General features: G+C 47.3%; 1 long non-coding RNA gene across 1 annotated transcript; it reads right to left on the reverse strand.

The window, feature by feature from the left end:
* Window positions 1–240: 240 nt before the first annotated feature.
* LOC136577648 (uncharacterized) lies at window positions 241–4,290 on the reverse strand. The gene is made up of 3 exons (XR_010786538.1): window positions 4,218–4,290; window positions 3,503–3,576; window positions 241–1,067 (listed from the first exon to the last, which is right to left on the reverse strand). It is a non-coding gene; the product is annotated as an uncharacterized lncRNA (long non-coding RNA).
* Window positions 4,291–16,143: the final 11,853 nt, after the last annotated feature.

Consider the following 16,143-nt stretch of genomic DNA (forward strand, 5'->3'; position numbering starts at 1 on the left):
ACTACTTGATGCGAATTATGTGCAGGAAATCAGCACCCCGTTTTGGCCCATTGAAAAGTGCTGGATCTGCACGCACCTCAGCGGTAACCTCAAATGCAATCCGAAACCTCGCGGCGGATTTCTGTTGTAGATTTTGAGGCGCAATCTGTTCACAGATCGTCAAGACTTCAGAGCTCTAATTAGCTGTCAGGGGTGCGTGGAATGAGCCATTGTTTTGTCAACTCAAGATTAACAGGTTTGGATACAGCTTTAAAGAAGGACAAGTGGGTTGATATATATATATATATATATATAGACATTTAGTAATAATTAACAACAATGGAGGATATTGTGTAAATGTTTACATACAACAGGTGATAAGACATAAGCACACTTTACAATACACAAGACTTACAAAGACAGATTTGTATCATTTGTGGTTCCAACAAAGATCAAAACCATTCTCTGACGTACACAATAAAACTTGTAGAACAGGTCTGCGGTCAGATCACTACAATGCGGGGCCAAGATTATGTATTAAAGCCTGTATATATATATATTTCCATTACAGCAATATACAAACTAATTTCAATAGCAATCAGCAGAATAGTGAGTGCAGCTCTGGAGTATAATGAAAGTTGTAACATAGAATCACTACAAGATAAATAACATAATACAATCCGTTAAAAACCCACCAGGCCCATAAAGAAGACCTGAGTATGAAATAGCAGCTGTCTGACTAATGCCGAGTGTACACGAAGGAAAGTGCATGTAATTGGGGAGGGGGGGAAGCCTAATAAGTGCAAACTTGCCCAAGATCCAACTTGCAGTTCCTTCAGCTTATGACTTTCTCACAACTAGATCTGTGTAATAATAATTACATCCCCAGCTTCTCTGCCGCCAGTAGACATAAATACATGAAGCGAAGGAAGCTCAGGCCACGTCATCCGGCAGAGGGGCCCGGTAGATGGGGACGCTGCCCAGGGGGACTCCTGCCCCACATGTTTTCAGACAGCTAATGCAGCAGTCGTCTCCCATGTCGTCTTGTGCATCTTCCTCCTCAGCTCTTGTCGGACACAACGTATGTGCTAAGAGACAGAAAGCAAATATGAGTGGCGCCTTCCACGCCTGATACAATAGGTAATACTTAGTGTGGCTCTATACACAGTCACCCACCAGAGCTGTATTCAAAGTTCTGCTGATTTCCCGTTGGATCTCAGTATATCTCACAGTGGTCCTCTGGTGGTTCAAATTCTGTACAGAACTTGCTGTGGTGCTTTGTGACAGATATAGTGTTTACTCTAGTTACTGCACAGGAATTTGCTTGCAGTTGTTTGTTTTAGTTTTGCTCCTCTGTGGGTTCAGACATGAAAACTTCCTACAATCACAACTCATCTCTTCACTCTCTCACTATCCTGTAGCTCCCCTTAATAAACTGCTCAGTATTGCCCTAGAGTAATAATGGTCTGTCTGTGCCCCCAATTACTAATAGTGCCCCCTCTGTGACTCACCTACTAATAATAGTTCCTCCTCTGTGGACCCAATTACTATTAGTACCCCCTCTGTGCCTCACTTACTAATAATAGTTCCCCCTTTGTGGTCCCAATTACTACTAATACCCCCTCTGTGACTCGCTTAGTAATAATAGTTCACCCTTTGTGGTCCCAATTACTATTAGTGCCCCCTCTGTGACTCGCTTACTAATAATAGTTCCCCCTTTGTGGTCCCAATTACTATTAGTGCCCCCTCTGCGACTCGCTTACTAATAATAGTTCCTCCTCTGTCGTCCCAATTACTAATAGTGCCCCCTCTGTTACTCGCTCACTAATAATAGTCCCTCCTCTGTGGTCCCAATTACTAATAGTGCCCCCTCTGTGGCTCACTAATAATAGTTCCTCCTCTGTGGACCCAATTACTAATAGTGCCCCCTCTGTGACTCACTTACTAATAATAGTTCCCCCTTTGTGGTCCCAATTACTATTAGTGCTCCCTCTGTGACTCGCTTACTAATAATAGTCGCTCCTCTGTCGTCCCAATTACTAATAGTGCCCTCTCTGTTACTCGCTCACTAATAATAGTTCCTCCTCTGTGGACCCAATTACTAATAGTGCCCCCTCTGTGACTCGCTTACTAATAATAGTTCCTCCTCTGTGGACCCAATTACTAATAGTGCCCCCTCTGTGACTCGCTTACTAATAATACTTCCTCCTCTGTGGACCCAATTACTAATAGTGCCCCCTCTGTGACTCGCTTACTAATAATACTTCCTCCTCTGTGGACCCAATTACTAATAGTGCCCTCTGTGTATCCCTACTTGCAAATACTGTCTTTTCTATGGCCCTCTTTTCTAGTAGTGCCCCTTCTGTGGCCGCAGTTACTAATAACTTTGCCCCTTCTGTAGTCCCACTTAGTTATAGCACCCCCACTTATAACTAGCACACCCTCTGTGGCATCACTTACTAATAGTGCCCCCCTCCTCCCCCATTCCCACCACTGGGCCACTGCTCCAGTAATTCTGTTTAACAGCAGTAGTAAAACCATCTTCATTACTGGACAGTGTGCCTGTACAGAACACAGCATCCGGCCCTAATGTGTGGGTAAGGAAGACAGTTTTACAGCTGCTGTTGGATGGGAGTTACTGGAGCAAAGGGATGAGGAGGGCATTTGGCCTCAGGTCCCCTGCCTCATGGGCATCATAGCAAACAGCTTGCCTGTGGAGCTCCCCCCTCTCCCCGACACTTAGTCTGATTATGTAGTGCAACTCCAATACTGCACTGTATTACAGAGCTGTTACTCTGGGAGTAGCCTTATGAGGGCGTGCCCAACCCAGAGGGGCATGGCTAACCTACAGCAGAGAGGCAGAGGGAAAAATGAGAGACAATTAAAGACAGTGTGGTCAAGTTGCGTTGTGTTCTTGGGTTGCCAGTTAATGCCTTGGCATACTATACTGGCAAACCGTTGAGTGCTCCGTCCTCTCAGTTCCTCGCCTCTTAACTTCTGCTTCTCTTCTTGTCTTCTCCCCCCCCCCCCTTCCGCTCTAAGCTCCTCCCCCTTTCTAGCTCGCTATTAACCTAAAGCTCCGCCCCCAGTCCCCTGCAGCTGCGTTAATTACTATGCTGCATACGAAAACTACAGTATGGCCTGAGCAATAGTGAGGACATGCTGAGAGTTGTAGTTTTACAAACCAGAATTCTTCAGACCTTACATGTGAGTGCAATACTGATCCAGTCAGATACAGAATGCACAATGACACTTATAGGGGGCGTCCTCTGAATCCCTCCTTCTCTTCTGCATTTTCTGCGAATCATCATATCTTCTCCAGCTAATTCTTGCCTCTGCAGAGTTTGTGGCTCAGACATCGTTGGCTTCTCTGAAACTTGTCTCTACACATACTGCACATCCTGCCACTACCTCCATTGCCTGTCTCAGGGCACAGTTATTGTTCCCATACTGTCAACACCACAAAATCATAGTAAAGTCCCTTTGAGTCCCCCACAGTGCAGTACAGAATCATTACACTCACCCAGAGCGCTGACGCATTTTCCTGCATGTTGAACGGGCCACAAAATGATGGAAACAATGGCGTCCATAACTGATCTGCGACAAAACCAAAAACGTTACCGTGAACATCGCGCTGGCAGGCTACAGCTCCGCCTCAGTCTACCAGGTTTGGTATTAAAACAGGAAACTGCAAGCTTGCAACAACAGGATGCAATTATTTTGCAGCATATTCCAGTCCTCACCCCGGGTATAGCAGGGGTACGGCGCCCTATAAATCGCCTATAACTCAGGGGGCGAAGAGGATTCTGCACATCATCCGATAGAATGTAATGGCTGTTGACAGGGAACAATAGATTGTTTTTGCCAGTTGTACAGTCAGCATTGCTCTAGTCTGAAATGGCTGACAGCAGGGAGCAATAGGGACCTTTCACACAGGATGAAATGCCCGCATGGCGCACCGCAAGCCACGGTAAATTCCGTGCCAAAGGCAGCAGGCTACCTGCGGATTTTGATGCGGAATTGAAAATGGTTTAAAACTGCCCGCAATTCCGCATCAACATCGGCAGTTAAACCTGCAGCCGCGTATTTGGTTGCGTCCTGTAATTTTGCGCAGTATGAAAGGTCGCATAGATTGCATCCATGCTGCTTACAATCAACCTTCCAAGAAGGTGGCTGATAAAAGGGAGTAATAGACAATCCTGGAGGTCACATAGATGTAGATGATAAGCGGCACTTACCTGAAGGGGTCCTGCTTTAGTTACAGATGGAGAAATTTAAAGGTCCCAGAGACGAGCAGCACGAGCGTGACCGAGAAACAGAGGAAGTTTATAGAAGCAGCAGAGATGTCGTCACGTTTAAAGAACCGCAATCAAAACACTCCCAGCGGCTTCTAGAAGAGAAACTAAAACTTCCAGGACTCAACTTTCTCTTTTTCATTCCCGGAATCATTCACTGCTATCTATTAACCACCCACAGGTGGCAACGCTCCCTACTGAGTCCAGGTTATGGTGTACTGTCACTTTAAATCAGAACACAACTACAAGAACCGGGAATGACTCCCATGAGTTATCTCTGTCCCCATTGGAGTTGTCACCCAGCTTTCCAGAGACCCTGAATGGAATTTAAATCTGCATCACTATTGTATGTTCAACACAATACACACTCATCCATCATACCTGAGAGGTGACAGCAGTACAGCACAATGCAGACTCATCCATCGTACCTGAGAGGTGACAGCAGTACAGCACAATGCACACTCATCCATCGTACCTGAGAGGTGACAGCAGTACAGCACAATGCAGACTCATCCATCGTACCTGAGAGGTGACAGCAGTACAGCACAATGCAGACTCATCCATCGTACCTGAGAGGTGACAGCAGTACAGCACAATGCAGACTCATCCATCGTACCTGAGAGGTGACAGCAGTACAGCACAATGCAGACTCATACATCGTACCTGAGAGGTGACAGCAGTACAGCACAATGCAGACTCATCCATCGTACCTGAGAGGTGACAGCATTAAAGCACAATGCACACTCATCCATCGTACCTGAGAGGTGACAGCATTAAAGCACAATGCAGACTCATGCTTCACAGCTGAGAGATGACAGAAGGAAGTACACAACACACACTATACGCATTTAAGGGCTCATTCACACAGGCTACAAAATGACACAGAAGCTAGCTGAGCAAAACAATCTAAGCTAGCGCTGCAGAAAATTGGGTGAAGTCCCGAGCGTGGTGAAATTACCCATTCACACAATTGGGAAGAAGAAGGAGTTCCCCTGCAGGGAAGAAGAAGGAATTCCCCTGTAGCAGGGAGAGAGGGGTTCCCCTGCAGGGGAGAAGAAGGAATTCTCCTGTAGTGGGGAAAGAGTGGTTCCCCTGCAGGGAAGAAAAAGGAAATACTCTGCAGCGGGGATAGAGTGGTTCCCCTGCAGGGGAGAAGAAGGAATTCCCATGTAGCGTGGAGAGACAGGTTCCCCTGCAGGAGAGAAGAAGGAATTTCCCCGTAGCGGGGAAAGAGAGGTTCCTCTGCAGGGGAGGAGAAGAAATTCTCCTGTAGCGGTTCCTCCCTATCTCCCCGCTGCTGGGGAATTTCTTCTTCACCCCTGCAGGGGAACCCTGGCATCCACCCTGGTAGAGAATTAATCCCCCTTTCCCGTCCGGCTCGCATAATCTCCCATAGGAGTCCATGTAGGCTTCTGTGATTTTCTGCAACAAGATAGGTTAAGACCCATTTTTTCACACAGCATAGAACTTCAGTAGCTGGGTCCTACCGCCGATGTCCTGTCTTTTTTGGTGTGATTTCTTGACGCAGCTACAAATCGTTGATCTGAAGTTTTTCATACCAAACCATTGGTCCTATTAAACGCGATTATTTGTAACTTTGTTGCAGAAAATCGTGCGTGTGAAGGAGGCCTCATACAGCAGGTCCTATAGCAGCTGCTCAGTGATCCGACCATAAACCATCAGGCTGCAGGATAACCCCCGGCGTGTATGCTCACCCCTCTGCAGCTGTGCACTGCTACCCACTTCATAGATCATTCATCCTCTCTTCGGTGCACTTTAACACAGGAGGCAGGCCCCCCCCCCCCAACCCCTGCACCCCCGTCCGCCCGTAACTTCCTGTGTGTTCACCAATGCCACTTTTCACATATCACCGCCATATCCCGCACGCTGCACTGTATCTACACGGCCATAACAGGCATATTCCTATTGCCCTGTGTTCTATGTGCTACATGACAAACTCAACTCTGCTACATTAGTATGAGTAGCATGTGTCCCAGTTACACATATAGGACCCCCCTGCACTAGATATCTCGTTTGTGGCCTTTGGGGCTCACTTACACGGAGGCGTGTGTCGCGCGTATTGGGGCTTAAACAGACGAGCGCGTTTTACCGTGATTTTGCATGCGGGAAAATCCTGCCCGCAAAACACGAAGAATAGAAGCCATTGATTTCATTGGGCTGATTCGCACGTTTTTTTTTTTTTTTGCGCCCATTCATTTCGCTGGCACAAAAAAATAGGACCTGCCTTGTCTTGCACGTGTTTGCGCATCAAGGAGCACACGGGTGTGAGTGGCGCAATAGAAGTCAATGGGCTTTTAGCACGCGTAATACGCGGGTAACATACGAACGTGTTAGATGTCAGTTACCACTCCTCTCCATCACCTTACTTCTGGTTGGCGGAGGGAGGGCTGCGCTGTAGTTAGTTTTCGGAATCCATCTTTTGAAAAGGACCCCCAGCGACTGTCTGGTGAAATGAAGCATTACAGAGGACTAAACAGGCAAGGGAGGAGATCTGCAGTGCATCGTGGGACCTAGATAAGCTGTGATGGTTACTGGCAGACAAACTGTGAATGCAGCTTCGGATGTGACTAGAGTACAAGTCATCTCCTCATCATGGTGAAGTTGCGACCGATTCTGTAAAATGTATTGTGCATGCCGCCATTTGTGTTGTGTTAATGAAGTAACTGTCAGCTCCGCTTCACTTGCCTCTAGTGGAAGATTCCCGGAAAGACGGGGGCGAAGCGAATTATAATTCAGATATTAACCGCGGATCACGCTCTGTGTTAAACATTGAGCTGCGGCATGTGATAAGTAGAAGGACAAACATCATCCTGGAGGATTACCTTCCCCCAACCCATAAATGGGAGCTGCTGCCCTTTACTTGTGTCACCTTATGTTACCTCAGGTCTACTCCAGTCACATCCAGAGCTGCATTCACAATTCTGCTGCCATCTTGAGGTTGCAGGATCTCACAAGTCACTGCTAGTTCAATTTCTTCCAGGGTTCGTTAGGGATTTCTCTTGCTCTGTTATGTAGATTGCGCCATTTGTTTAGTTAAGAACGCAAGCAAATGAAACCTATCGATTGTTTTATAGCCATTATGTGATTCACCACGGCAGGAGAATCGGAAACGAAATACAAAACCTCCGCAGATACGATCCTGAAATATAGCATTTATTAGCTGAAGCTAAATAATGAAAGGCTACAAGACAGACATTGTCACCGAGACAGAAAAGTTCCCTAAGGAACCAAAAGTAGATCACCGAGGGAACCACTAAATAATATAATATAAAATATAACCTTTATTTACGAAAATTAAAATATTTTATGCAAAAGGCGTGATAAATCTAAGATATATATCGTGCCTGTCACGACCAAATGGCACCGTACCGTACGTTTGATACCCAGGACTTATGTGATACTGTGGTTACCATGTGATGTAGTGTTTAGCACAGCGAAGATACCCCACACAGTAGATGTCGTCTAAACGTGTGTCAACCGTGTAACAACATCCACTATATATCCAGTAGTTTGTTATATCTCATCCAATAGTTTGAGGTTGATCTAGTATATCTGTGATATTGATACTATGATCACAAGATAATTTGATGCTGAATGCTCAAATAATCCACAAACTATAGGGGTAAGCTACCACAGAGTTGTTACTTAGGGGATATTTGAACTCTTGTCACTGTCAACCCACGACCCTAGGTGGTAGTAAAATAGAGACAGGAGCTACACCCCTGATGATAGAACAGTGACGAAACTATGCATGCTCATATAATGGTTATGACATGCAAAAGTTCCACCATTGAATGGTATGCATCAAACTCGTTGCATGGTAGGAGGATATGTAACCACTGTCCTAAGTATCAGTAACTATGGTGTATACCTGTTAGATAAGATGTACTACTAACAGCAATACACCAAGCTGCCAGAGCGTGCTTATTCCTATTTCAATTATATTGAATAAGCATTAAGTACTTCTAACAGTGACAGCGAAAAATAAAGCCGTGTAGCTGTTCATAAGTTATAAAGTACTAAATGATCTGGTATGAAAGGCCGGACTAATTAATAGTCCAACAATCGCCTAACAGCCGATCTTTTACTAAAATCCGTTTGGATAGCTCAAATAGAACTAGCATCTAGGGCAAGACTGATTTGATGCGCATGCATGCCTGATGCTTAGTCTATTAATTCACTTGATAGCACAGTGATGAACAAACAGTAAGGGGTCTCTAGAAAGACTCACTCCTGATTACTCAATCAAATGAGACCATCTCCAATAGAGTCAACATAGAACCATCTACGCGTTTCAACAGCTCAATCATAGAGCTGTATCATCAGGATGGTATAGATTGATGCAAGCCAGAATAAGGAGATTGCATCAAAAATTGCTAAGTGCTGTGCAGTCATAGATATAAGACCGTGCAGCACACTTAGCTAATAATAGGGATGGTAATCTTAGTTGCAATCTAGATGGAATGATTGCATCTATAAGTCAGCCTAATACTGCAACAGTCATGGATGAAAGACTGTGCAGTAATGATAGCTAATCTCGAACGGATAGAGATGTGAACAGCCTGACCGGCTGTGTATAACTGAGCAGCAATGGTAAGTAGCCCGCTGACAGGGCTTTAAAAAGAACAAACCACGCCTCCCTGAGTGAGGGGCTCGTCCCCGTTCGGCCAATCTGCTTCACTCCTTCACTCAGCACTGCCGGTACCGAGATCTCGCGATGATGGAGATCCCGCGCATGCGCAGACTCACACAGCGTCCGTGGATGCCAACCAGCGCCAACCAGGAAATGGAGGACGCGGCGGCATCGGGGCACTCTGCAGACCCTGCGCACGTAATGTGCAGGTGAAGCGGGGCTCAATAAGGCCCAAAACAGGGCGATAATCATTCTGGTGTGATGAAGATTATAACTAGGGGAAATGAATAAAGTGAATTAGAAATAAACATATATTTCTCTATGCAAGTTATTAGACACACACTCATGCAAGGAAACAGGTAAGTGTAAAGGTAATTACTTACTACAGAGATGGAAAAAGAGTAAGTATTGGGGCAATAAGATTGCTGCATAGATAGAAACAAGGCAGTTGCCCTCATATCAAAGATAGTAATACAATATAGCTGTCCCAATATGCAGATGATAGTTCAAAGAAGTTCAGTGATGATGGTATATCTAGAACTCATACACATATATTTTTTACAGCTAACGTCCAGCATACAAAATAAAAAGCTCGATCGTATGTTTTTTTATATATATATCTATCAACATCATCAAAATAGCACATGGACGTTGCACGCCATAGTATCAATACGTTCCATTAGTGCTTGATGATATTGCCGGATGGTATCACTATCTTGCCAGGACAAAATTATATAAAAGCTGCAAAGGATAGCTGATCATTTAAGCCCTTGGGACTACAGCAATCCAATCGGTGAATCCACCGTGTTTCTTTTTGTAGTAGCATTCTGTCCAAATTGCCCCGTCTTCCATTTGGTCTAATTATCTCAATGCCTTGAAACTGGATGCAATCTGGGTCATTATTGTGTACATCACGTACATGCACTGCCAAGCTCGTCTTATCACCTCGATTAACATTTCCGATGTGTTCGAGTACGCGTCTACGCAATTGGCGGATGGTCTTGCCTACGTAGTCAAGTGGGCACGGGCAGGTCGCTTTATATATCACACCAGTGGATCTGCAATTAATAAAATCCTTTATCTGATAAGTCAGACCAGTGGAAGAGCTAGAGAAATTCCCACCCCGTTTCATGTACTTGCATGCCTTACAGCCGGTACACCTAAAAGACCCTTTCGGGAGATCGGACCCAAGCCAAGTTTTCGTGGATGTCTGTACCGAAAAATGGCTATGGACTAGTCGATCCCTTAAGTTGCGTCCCCGTTTGTATGTGATCAACGGTTTATTTGGGAGATGTCCCACTAAATCTGTATCCTTGCATAGTATGTGCCAATATTTGTTCAAAATCTGTCGGACTTCATTGGATTGGTCATCATATGTGCCAATAATTCGGATCTTGGCATCACCATCCATTCTATTTCTTGCTTTCAGACAGTCATCTCTTTTTACACTCCTTGCATGCGTTTCAGCTTTTTCAACCACCTCCACTGGATAACCTCGGTTGATAAATCTACGGCTCATCTCCTGAGATTTGATCATAAAATCATCATCAGAAGAACAGTTCTGCCGCGTGCGAATTAACTGCCCTTTGGGTATGCCGCGTTTCAGGGAGGTGGGATGGTGACTCTGCCAGTGCAAGAGAGTGTTGGTAGCTGTCGCTTTACGAAATATGGATGTTTGTAACGATCCGTTCGGCATCTTATTTATGACCAAATCCAGAAACGTGATTTTGAGCGGATCAATTTCGGCGGTAAAGTACAATCCCAGATCATTGTTATTTAGATGGCTGACAAAAGTATGAAAGTCATCTATTTCACCGGTCCAGAGGATAAGCACATCATCGATAAACCTGACCCAAAGGTCAATAAATGGGGTCCAAGTCTCATTGTTCTCACTAAATACGGTGGTCTCCTCCCACCAGCCCAGGTATAGGTTGGCATAGCTGGGGGCACAAGGGCTCCCCATAGCCGTACCCCTGAGCTGGTGGAAGTACCTCCCCTCGAAGAGAAAGTAATTTTTTGTGAGAACAAAGGACAATAAGGTCATTAGCAAGTTGTTATGCTGTTTCAAATGTGTGCCCCTCTGGTTCAGATAGTATTCTACGGCTTTAAGGCCCCCACTATGCGGTATTGAACTGTACAACGCCTCAACATCGAGGCTTGCCAGTTTCGCATTCGGGGGTAGGATTATGTCCTCTAGTTTTTTGAGGACATCCGTTGTATCCTTAATATAAGCCGGCAGAGACTCAACAAATGGTCTTAGTGCAATGTCTAGGTAAGTACTGATGCCTTGAGTCAGGCTGTCATTCCCAGCAACAATAGGTCGTCCCTTAACGGGGTTTAGGCCTTTATGAATTTTTGGTAAGCCGTAAAATGTAGCTATTTGAGGTGTGAGTGAGAATAGATACCGGAATTCATTATCATCAATTAAGTCATCCATTTTGGCTTTCGTCAAAATATTTCGAAGCTCCGTAAGAAAGGTGTCAGTGGGATCTTCCTTCAGGATCTGATAATTAGATTTATCCAGTAATATCCGAAGGCACATATCCCTATATGCATCCCGATCCATCAAAACGGGAAGAAACAGGGTGGTGGGGGGAGATCTCTCTCTCACTCTCTCCCCCCCAGCTTCCCCCGCTCACTCCCGCAACTCACCGCTCTCCCCTGCCGGCACCTAAATCTTTAGAGATGAGCGGGCAGGTACCCGCATAAGGCACTACTCGCTCTAGTAGTTTGCCTCAGCGAGTACGCCCACTCATCTCTAGTCGCAGTGTTACAGCGGGTGAGTGCCTGAAAGAATACTTCTAATAATACACTTAGTCACAGAGGTCTGTGGTCCTTACCGCACTGAGCTGACTCTATTGTAGTGAGTCTAATAGTCAAAAATAAAATCTGTGGTTCGTGGTTCAACGCGTTTCAGCCGTTTAATCAGCTCCTCAGGAACCTATTATGAACCAGTTTAGCAATACGCAAGAAGAAAGTGCCAGGGTATAAATATCCGAGCCCTAATTGGAATCTCGGATATGACCCAGATAGATACCTAATAGTATAATTCTTGTACTGAGATTTGAATTAGGGATATCGATCTCTTATAGGATCAGGTAGCATAGCTATCTTTTAACTGTCCCTGCAACGGGTACGGGTATTGCAGCAATAAACTGGTTCATAATAGGCCCCCGATGAGCTGATTAAGCGGCTGAAACGCGTCGAACCACAGAACTTATTTTTGACCATTAGACTCGCTACAATAGAGTCAGCTCAGTACGGTTAGGACCACAGACCTCTGTGACTAAGTGTATTATTAGAAGTATTCTTTCAGGCACTCACCCGCTGTAACACTGCGACTAGAGATGAGCGGGCGTACTCGCTGAGGCAAACTACTCGAGCGAGTAGTGCCTTATGCGGGTACCTGCCCGCTCATCTCTAAAGATTTGGGTGCCGGCGGGGAGTGAGTTGCAGGAGTGAGCGGGGGAAGCGCGGGGGAGATAGAGTGAGAGAGACAGATCTCCCCCTCTACCCTGTTTCTTCCCGCTCTCCCCCGCTGCTCCCCGCCCCCCGCCGGCACCCGAATCTTTAGAGACGAGCGGGCAGGTTCTCGTATAAGGCACTACTCCCTCGAGTAGTTTGCCTTAGTGAGTACGCTCGCTCATCTCTAACTGCGACTAAAGTTGGTCTTAGCACTTTGTATGGTCTGTGTCGCTTCCTGCACGCACGACAGTTGTCTGCCACCTCATGCCGGATCGGCGCTGAAGGCCGTGAACAGGGGCCACGAGGCAGATGTGAATAGAGTATTAGTTCCAGTATGGCAGATGGACCATTGTTTTCCATGAAGCGCCGTACAATATAGAAATCCAGTTTCTATAAAGTTACCAGGAGTCATGCAGTAGCTGGCAGTGCATCATGGGAGCTCGTATACGCGGGGTGGATCTGTCAGCATCGTGCTAATGGATATTAAGAAGCACCATAATCTTGTAGATAGAAACAACTCATCACCGAAAGGGGTCGGAGGAGGATGTCAGGAATCAGAAGAGGCCGCACAGTCAGCTGAATACAACTCTGGAGCTCCAACGTGTCCGAACCCACAACTCGCCTTCCGTACTGCAGATGGTTATAACAGCAGGCGGCCAGGTCCAGCGCCATTGTGTCTGAGAGAAACAGAAAGACGAGACCCCAGGGGGCAAAAGAGTACAAAACGTGTATCACTGAGCAGCGGACAGTATTGTACCGTGCTGATGGGAGGTCAGAATTCAGGAGCAGCGCAGTGATGTCACTCTGTATAACCATAGAGGTCTATGTGCCGTTCAGGGTCCGTGGAAAGCTGGGTGGTGACATCACTGGCTGTCACTCTGTCACTTGTGTGGGAGGGTGCAGTGCAGTGATGTCACTCTGTATAACCATAGAGGTCTATGTGCTGTTCAGGGTCCGTGGAAAGCTGAGTGGTGATATCACTGGCTGTCACTCTGTCACCTGTGTGGGAGGGGACAGCGCAGGGATGTCACTCTGTATGACTATACAGGTCTATGTGCCGTTCAGGGTCTGTAGAAAGCTAGGTGGCGACATCACTGGCTGTCACTCTGTCACTTGTGTGGGAGGGTGCAGTGCAGTGATGTCACTCTGTATAACCATAGAGGTCTATGTGCTGTTCAGGGTCCGTGGAAAGCTGAGTGGTGATATCACTGGCTGTCACTCTGTCGCCTGTGTGGGACGGGACAGCGCAGGGATGTCACTCTGTATGACTATCGTACAGGTCTAGGTGCTGTTCAGGGTCCGTGGAAAGCTGAGTGGTGATATCACTGGCTGTCACTCTGTCGCCTGTGTGGGACGGGACAGCGCAGGGATGTCACTCTGTATGACTATACAGGTCTATGTGCTGTTCAGGGTCCATGGAAAGCTGGGTGATGTCCCCCGCAGACCTTTACAAGAGAGACAACATTTGAGGACATTTGGGTGAATCCCGTCCAGACAAGGACGGTGCAGACAAATCTGCTGCTCATCTGTCACGCCTGGAGGTGACCTAGATAGCGCCGGCCAGGTGAGGATGAGGAGGGGAGCGGCGGGGGCCATTCTCCAAATGGGAAAATAGGTTAATTCTCCAGGAGAAAATCCAGCCTCAGCCGTGGGAGGTGCGGGGGGCGAGCGGACAGTGCAGGGGGCAAGTGGAAAGTGTGGGGGGCGAGCGGACAGAGCGGGGAGCGAGCAGACAGTGCGGGGGGCAAGCGGAAAGTGCAGGGGGCGAGCGGACAGTGCGGGGGGCGAGTGGACAGTGCGGGGGGCGAGCAGACAGTGCGGAGAGCGAGCGGACAGTGCAGGGGGCGAGCGGACAGAGTGGGGGGCGAGCGGACAGAGTGGGGAGCGAGCGGACAGTGCGGGGGGCGAGCGGACAGTGCGGGGGGCGAGCGGACAGTGCGGGGTGCGAGCGGACAGAGTGGGGGGCGAGCGGACAGTGTGGGGGGTGAGCGGACAGTGCGGGAGGCGAGCGGACAGACATCATAAACAGGAAATATTGTTCATCAGACTATAACAAACTCCATGCGCTTCCACTCAGCGCCCGTACCGCCATCTTGTACCGCGGCCAATGTTTAGTCTACACCCCCGCAGCGTGCTGGTAACATGGTTGGGCGCATCTACAAGAGCCCACTGGATGTATTTACATGGGTGATTCTTCTCTCGCTGCGATCCCCCCAGATGGAGAGAACGCGGCGTGACCTGCAGGGCGCAGTATCCCGTGTTGTGCGTCTATTGAGGACACTCAGGATGAACAGGGTCGCCCGGTCTTTCCTGTTGGAGAAAAAAACCGTAATGCGCTCGCCAGTAAATGTGGGACTCATGCGCTGCAATGCTCTGTCCTGCTATTGGAGCAGCATACCATTTTTTGCGTGTTTTTCGTGACAATCACAAGTGTAGCGATGAAGCGCAATCTTCTTACAAAACATCACACCTGCGTAAAAAACCCCGCAGGTTTACAAGTGCGATATTGTTAGGAGCGTCTCAGACTGATAAGGCACGCACCGGTGTAAATACGCCCTATGGCCTGATTCACGCGGGCGTATCTGCGAGCTCATTGGTGCGCACAATACCCAGAGTATAGAGCCCCGTGATTTCAGCGGGTTCGCTCACATCTGTGTATTTTCCTGCGCATGTGCACACCGACTCCCCATAGAAGTCAATGGGGATGCAGAAATGCGCCCGCAATACGCTAGGAGATGCAGGATTATTGCGCAGGAAGCAGAACACATCTGGAACTCATTAGACTAATTAGCCTTGTAAGCGAGGGCAGCTTTTTTCATGCCTTGTGCCCGGATAGAGTGCAGTAAAATACGCTAATGCGCACACAAAGAAGCATTGTTCATTCCGCTAATACGCAGCGCTCGTGTGAAGCTGGCCGCACTTACACGGCTAATAGTGAGTAACACCCGAGCGAACAGAACTGTGGGATCTGACTGACAGGGTAACAGCAGATAAGTAGCCGGGGGGCGCTGTCTGGGGGTCTGGGGGGCTCGAGGATCTGGCAGATGTTGTTTGTTCCTCTGTTTATTTCACATCGTTACTTCTCCGACTTGTGACGATTCTTCATCCGCAGTTTCCAGAATTGTGGCGTTCATATCCCATCTTCTCCGTTAAGCCGCACGCAGTCAGTGGTCATGTGACCCGATTAGGGGAGTCCCGTTCTCAGTCACTTCCCTGTATTTTCCATTATGCAGTTTGGCTCTATTCCTTCACAACCGCCTGTGGTCACAAGAGCTTGCAATCATATCTCCCCTCACACATCAGGTCCTTCCACCAGCTCAGTTCTGTGCAGCAATGAGCCCACAGGGTTCAATGACTCCATGACTTCAAGGAGCATGGGCCCTGGGAAGGATCTACTGGACTCCAGGCACTACACATAATCTACCAGGTCACCAGGGACTGGACACTATCCACTATATCACCAAGGACTAGATATTATAGACTACATCACCAGGCAACAGATGTGATCCACTAAATCACCAGGGACCAGACACTATCCACCAAATCACCAGACAACAGATGTTATCCACTAGATCACCAGGGAATGGACATTTTTATCTAGATCACCAGGAACTTGACATCATCCACTATATCACCAAGGACTAGATATTACTGACTGGATCGCCAAGCAACAGATGTTATCCACTAGATCACCAAGACCTGGACATTATCCCCTAGTTAATCAGGTATCAGATGTTATCCAACAGATTA

This window comes from Eleutherodactylus coqui, chromosome 8 (assembly GCF_035609145.1).
Source record: "Eleutherodactylus coqui strain aEleCoq1 chromosome 8, aEleCoq1.hap1, whole genome shotgun sequence".
Lineage (NCBI taxonomy): Eukaryota > Metazoa > Chordata > Amphibia > Anura > Eleutherodactylidae > Eleutherodactylus > Eleutherodactylus coqui.